The sequence below is a fragment of the Papio anubis genome, chromosome 16, assembly GCF_008728515.1.
Source record: "Papio anubis isolate 15944 chromosome 16, Panubis1.0, whole genome shotgun sequence".
Taxonomy (NCBI): domain Eukaryota; kingdom Metazoa; phylum Chordata; class Mammalia; order Primates; family Cercopithecidae; genus Papio; species Papio anubis.
In genome coordinates, this window is record NC_044991.1 from 2213057 (window position 1) to 2219056 (window position 6000).

A 6000-nucleotide genomic window follows, 5' to 3' on the forward strand; every position below is an offset into this window, starting at 1 on the left:
CATCCCGAACTCCTGTGCCAGACATTCCTTCATTCAACCTCTTTATTGTGCACATACTTGGGCCAGGCACTGGGACTGGTGAAGTCACCAAGACCTAGATTTTCTGTCCCCTGGAAAGTGGCAGTCAGTTTGAGAAACAGACAAGGAAACAAACAATTCCAGTGCAATGTAGCAAGTGTCACAGTGGGAGGGAGAGCAGAGCATCCTCGGAGCAGAAGGAAGGAACACTTACCCTAAAATCATGCTCTAGAGTGCAGCAAGGTGTGTGCCAGGGAAGGCTTCCAGGAGGCTGGTTTCCAGGCCCTTTTGGTCCCATCCTTAGGACAAACACACACACACACGTGCACACATATATGCACATGTGCACTTACACGAACACACACGCACGCGAACACACATGCACACACACGTGCGCGCACACACACACACACAGACATGCACACATGCTTGAACACACATGCACACACATGCTTGGAGTGAAAGTTTCCAGAGCAATGTTTACCCCAACAATACTCTGATGTTTTCTATTTCATCCTAATTCATTTTTGAAATGTTGGTTGCCCCCCAATAATTTGGTTTACAGTAATTTTCTTTGTTTAAAAAATATGGTTTAAAGAGAGATGCAGTCTACCTTGACTTTGGGAGGGTACATTGGAGCCTTCCTGCCAAAGGACAGGGGCCGTGGTGACAATGGGGTGGCTGGGGAGGGCTCCCAGGCAGAGGAGAAGGGTGGCAGTGTGGTACCCAGCCTGCTGTATCCAGGAACTCAGACACTGAGGTTTTTGTGGCCACAACATTAGGCCTGTGGCGGGGAACCTTGAGCTACGGGAGAGCAGTGCCTGGTTCATTGCATGCTGAATATTTCCAGAAAACGGGAATGGAAGGGGAGCCCTTGGCGCTTATAACTTGGAGCCCAGAATGGTGGAGAGTCTGAAAACGGTGATGCTAGAAAAGGTGAATTCTCCACTCCAGGTTACAAGTAGAGGGACCCAAGGAGTGGGGAGGTGGGGGGGAGGTGTGGGGTCTGAGATGGTATTGAAGAGATGGTGTCTCCCTGGGACAGCAACCTTGAGATGATTACAAAGACACCACCCCCGGGCAGTCCGAAGGCAAGGGCAGGTGCCTGGTCCAGCCCCATCCCGGCCTTGTTTCCAGAGGCCTGGAGAGAGAGACCAAGATGGAAATTGAGGATGGGGGGTGAGCGCAGCCTGAATTCTGTTGCTAGGGAACAGAAAGCTCCACTCTGGATCCCAACACGCGCTACGGATTGGCGATTTTTCTGTTGTTGTTGATGGACTGGGTTTGATTACTAGCCAGAACTGACAGAAGTTTAGATTTCGAAACCTAAATAAGTCTATTAAATAATCACACTATCACCTTAACTCCTACCCAAAAGCACAGGGGATGGCAATTGTGTAACCCTTGAGGGAGTCCTCGGCTCTCACCCCACATCAAGCCACCAGTCCTGGGACTGCCTCAGAGGCCTGACCCATGGAAGGGGTGTCCTGTATGGCAGGGCACCCAGGTTGGCCGAGGAGGGCAATAGAAAGGGGTGTCACCCAGAGAGGAGTGGTGTCACCCAGAGAGGAGGGGCGGCTGACCAGGGTGCGGACCCGGGCACGTATTGCAGTCAGGCGGCGGCCTCGCTGTCCTGCTGGGCATGTGAGCCCACTGCTGGCTGCGTTCTGCTGTGGTCGGCGGGGGGCGGATTGTTCTCTCTCCACTCCTCTGCCATGAGGGTGTTTTCTATTTGCCATTAGGTTGCAGGTGCCCAGCTGACCAAGGGCTCCCTGAGATCCTGAATTTGCAGCTGGATGTTTTCACGGGGTGAGATGCCAGGATGTCCCCACTGATACAGTGGAAGAAAAATGTATTTTATGCAAGGCCAGCGCTGTCTCCTAAAGGAAGCACACAGGTCTCTGAACGGCAGGCCACAAAAGGTGGGGGCTGTAGCGGGCTACCGTGCCTGCTCTCCTGGGGATCCGTGCCTCCCTCTGAAAACAGCCACAGGCTTTCACCTTCCACACATATCCCACGTGCATTTTACCAAGAGGTTACTCTGACAGCTGGGAAGGACCCAGGTTGGCAGAAAGAGTTAAGCCAGCTTGGCAGTGGCTGGGGAGATCCAGGTGAGAGCCGGGGTGTCTGGATTCTCAGGAGCAGCTGTCAAGGCAGGGATGTGGGGGGCTTGGCAGCTATCCAGGAAGTAGAACTGACAGGCTATGGGGAGTCCTGAGTGGTAGGCATGGCAGAGACGTCCTAGGTGACTCCCCAGGCTTCTGGCTAGAGAACCGGGGAATGACTGGGTGCAGTGGTTCATGCCTACAATTCTAGCACTTTGGCAGGCCAAGATGAGAGGGTAGCTTGAGGCCAGGAGTTCAAGACCAGCCTGGGCAACATAGCAAGACCCCCATCCCTACAAAAAATCAAAAAGTTAGGCAGCATGGTGGTGCACACGTGTAGTCACAGCTACTCAGGAGGTTGAGGTGGGAGGATGGCTTCAGCCCATGAGTTGGAGACTGCAGTGAGCTCTGATTGCATAACTGCACTCCAGTCTGGAAGGAAGGAAGGAAGGGAGGGAGGGAGGGAGAAGGAAGAGAAGGAGGGAGGGACAGAGGCAGGGAGGGAGGGAGGAAGGGAAGGGGAGGGGAGGGGAGGGGAGAAGGCAGGCAGATCAGGGAAGTAGCAGAGATGGCCGTTAAGATGGCCCCTGACAGCTGCTGTGAAAAGACTTAAACACTAGGGAGCTCAGGCACTTCCTCAGCAGCTTCCAGGCCAAGAGAAGAGCCGCAGCACACAGGAAAGAGAAGCCCAAAAGGCCAAAAGATGCACAAAGAGGAGGGGCAAGGCCCAGCAGGCACAGACTGTGTGCGCCGTGAGGACAGAGGCCACCTCACTGCTGAATTCTCGGCCCTGAAAACAGTGCTTTGCAGAAAGTTGGTAAATGATGTGAATGCATGATTTAACGATAATTATCCATTTTATTGATCCAGTCTAATAATGACAATAAGTAGTATTGCTACATCCTATACTAAGGGCCAGGCACTAGTCCAAGTTCCCCCATATACTCACGCACTTAATCTTCATAACAGCCCTAGGAGGCAGTCGATACCTGGATTTAAGGACATGGAACCTGAGGCAAGGAGGCATGCAGGCAGTTGTCCTGGGATTTTTAGGCAGCCCTGGGAGCTGAGGTTGGGACCCAGGTAGTCTACTCCAGAGAACCTGCTCTGAGGATTGTGCCCACGGCCTCTCATCACCAAATCACGTTCACTAAAAAAATACAAAATGGAGAGACAAACCAAAGGAATATAGAATGTTCCTCCATTCTGCCACACTGAGTTCACCACATTTAGCATTTTGTTAATATCTTTCACAACTTTTTCGCTTTTTCACATACACGTTCATCCTGTAAATATTTCGTAAACAGTTTTCTTAGTACACAGTGAATATTATTTCACGGAGTTATATATTCTTCCAGAACATTGTGTTTTCCGGCAGCCTGAAATTCTGTAACACATAAATACTGCCATTTATTCAATCAACCTTGGTTTTTGGACATTCAGACGATTTCTAGTGTTTGGAAAACACTTCAGAAATGAACATGCTTTTACTGAAATCACTTTCTATATTTATGATTATTTACAGAAAAAAATTACAGAGCTAGAATTGTTAGGTCCAAATAATGATATAATTTTGAGGTCTCGCTGTATATTGACAAATGAATTTCCAAAAATATTAATATTAATTTGCATCCCTGTGGACAGCGCATGAGAGGATCCACGTCAGTCTGTTCACGTCAGCACCAGATATTATCACTGGCACTAGTATCTTGGACGATTTTGCACGTAGGAAGAAATTTTACTGTTGTTTTCATTTGCATTTCTCTAATAAGGATTAACAATTTTTATGTATGTCATTTTAGTAGTATGTAGTCTTTTGTAGATCAACTGTTTATATTCTTTTTCAAAGTTTCTCCTAGTGATTTTGTCTTTTATTATTGATTCTTAAGAACTATTTCAATTCATTTGTGGGATATATTCCTTTAATTTTGGAGGAATTTAAAACAGAAAAAAATAAAACAAGAATATCATCATATAACAATATGGTTATAATCATGTTACAAATCATTTTTTTCAGTTGTCTTTGTCGAATGTGTCACGTGTCCATGTTTCCTCTTGGAGGTTTAAGTATGTTGTCAGTGGGGATGTGCCAGGAGGTTCTCATCTTTTGTATCTTTTGGCATTTTAAACAGCTTCATAGAGGTATATTGTTAGGGGTTCTTCAGGGAAACAGAACCAATAGGGTGTGTGTGTGCGCGCGCGTGTGTGTGTGTACAGTGATGCATCACTTAACAATGGGAATATATTCTGAGAAATGTGTTGTTCGGCGACTCTGTCGTGTGAACATCATAGATGTTGGTGCTTAACCCAGACCAATATGGTGCATCCTACTACACACCTAGGCAATATGGTAGGTTGTGGCTGTTGCTACTAGGTTACAAACCTGTACGGTGTGTACTGAGTACTGTAGGTGATTGTAAGACAATAATATTTATCTATCTAAACATAGAAAAGCTACAGAAAAATATGCTATTGTAATCTTTTTTTTTTTTTTTTTTGAGATGGAGTCTCGCCCTCTGGCCCAGGTTGGAGTACAACCTGTTGGTGCAGTCTCAGCTCACTGCAACCCCCACCTTCCGGGTTCAAGCAGTTCTCCCTGCCTCAGTCTCCTGAGTAGTTGGGACTACAGGCACCCACCACCACACCCGGATAATTTTTGTGTTTTTTGGTTGAGACGGAGTTTCACCATGTTGGCCAGACTGGTCTCAAACTCCTGACTTCAGATGATCCACCTGCCTTGGCCTCCCAAAGTGCTGGGATTACAAGTGTGAGCCACGGCGCCCAGCCAGTATTGTAATCTTATGGGACCGCCATCATATATGAGGTTCATTGTTGACCTGAACATCATCATTCAGCACATGACTGTATATGTAAGGAGAGAAAGAGACTATCTGGCCCATGGAATTGTGGGGACTGGCAGGTCTGGAATTTGCAGGGCAGGCCAACAGCTGAAGACTTAGGAAAGAGTTGATGTTGCAGCTCAAGTCTGAAGGATTCTATAAGCAGAATTTACTCTCCTGTGGGTGATCTCAGTCTGTTTGCTTTTAAGGCCTTCAACTGATTAGACGAGGCCCACCCACATTATGGCGGGTCATGTGCTTTACTCAAAGCCTACTGATTTAAATGTTAAGCACATTTAACAAATACCTTCACATTAACATCTAGACTGGTGTTTGACCAAACAACTTGTTACTGTGGCCTAGCCAAGTTGACTCATGAAACTAGCCATCATAGGAGGTGTAATGGGCATACAACAACTGCATATATTTAAAATGGACAATTTGGTAAGTTTTGACATATGCAGATACCAGTGGAAACATCACCACCATCAAGATAATGAATATATCCATGCCATCACCTGCAGGCATCCTTTGGCCCTTTGTCAGTCCTCCATCCCAGGAAATTGGATTCTATCATTACACATAGGTTAGTATTTTCTGTGAGATTCTAAGAAATGGAATTATCCAGTATATACTCCTTTTTTTTTTTTCTGACTTGGGTGACTCAGCATAATTATTTTGAGATTCATCCACGTGACTACATGTATCACAAATAGTTCATTCCTTTCTATTGCCGATCCCGTACCATCACGTGGATGTACCAGGTGTCCATGTACTTACCTGTGATGGACATTTGGGTTGTTTACTCTTTAGACTATTAGGAATAAAGCTGCTGTGAACATTCATGCATGAGTATTTGTAAGAGCACATACTTTCTTTTTGTGTGTGGATAAATAGCAAGGAGCTGAATGGCTGGATCAGATGATAGGCATACATTTAACTTTTTATTAACTGCCAAACTCCTTTCCAATGTGACTGCACCATGTGACATGTGCCGCGGCCATTTTGAGGGCTCCACTTGCTCTGCATTTTGGCCA